Raw genomic sequence first — 703 nt, forward strand, 5'->3', positions numbered from 1 at the left:
CGCATTATCTTAAAATAAAAAAGTTGAGGATCGAAGTGTAACTTTTATTTTTAAACAAGGAACGCATTGTCTTTCTTCTTATAACAGCTCCAACGCCTCCAAATGTAAATTAACTATGTTAGAAAAACAACACTATAACAATTAATTTTAGCCTATTAATTAAAATTTTGTATGTATGTTTAGCTGTTTACAAACTATCAATTTTGAATTTCTGTTTATATATTAACTATTTTAACATATAACTTTTAAGCTAATAATGAAAACGGAGGCATCTCATCGAATACAAAGTCACAAACTTATCAATTAAAAGTCGTTGCTACTTACTACTACTTTCTAAGAAACTATATGCGAACCGTACGTTTTAGAGATTCTCTATATTGGTTTTGATCTATCTTGTGTAGAATTTCAGCAAGACAAGAAAACTTTAAGAATTGATGGACAATTATGAAATTAAGTGATGCAGTCATGAATGAAATATTCGACTAATCTTATATGAAACTGAAAGAACTAATAACTACAAAAGATGTATTTTTCTTCATACAAAGTGCTATTTTGATTGAAGCATAAAATGCAATCGTGAATGAATTAACTAATAGAAAATACTTGTATTCTAAGAAAGTATCATCTCTGGTAGATATATACAGTAAATTGGGAATAAATGCTCTTAATTTTTTGTTTTACTTAATAAGATAGCGTGATATTT

The sequence above is a fragment of the Arachis ipaensis genome, chromosome B09 (genome assembly GCF_000816755.2).
Source record: "Arachis ipaensis cultivar K30076 chromosome B09, Araip1.1, whole genome shotgun sequence".
NCBI classification, from domain to species: domain Eukaryota; kingdom Viridiplantae; phylum Streptophyta; class Magnoliopsida; order Fabales; family Fabaceae; genus Arachis; species Arachis ipaensis.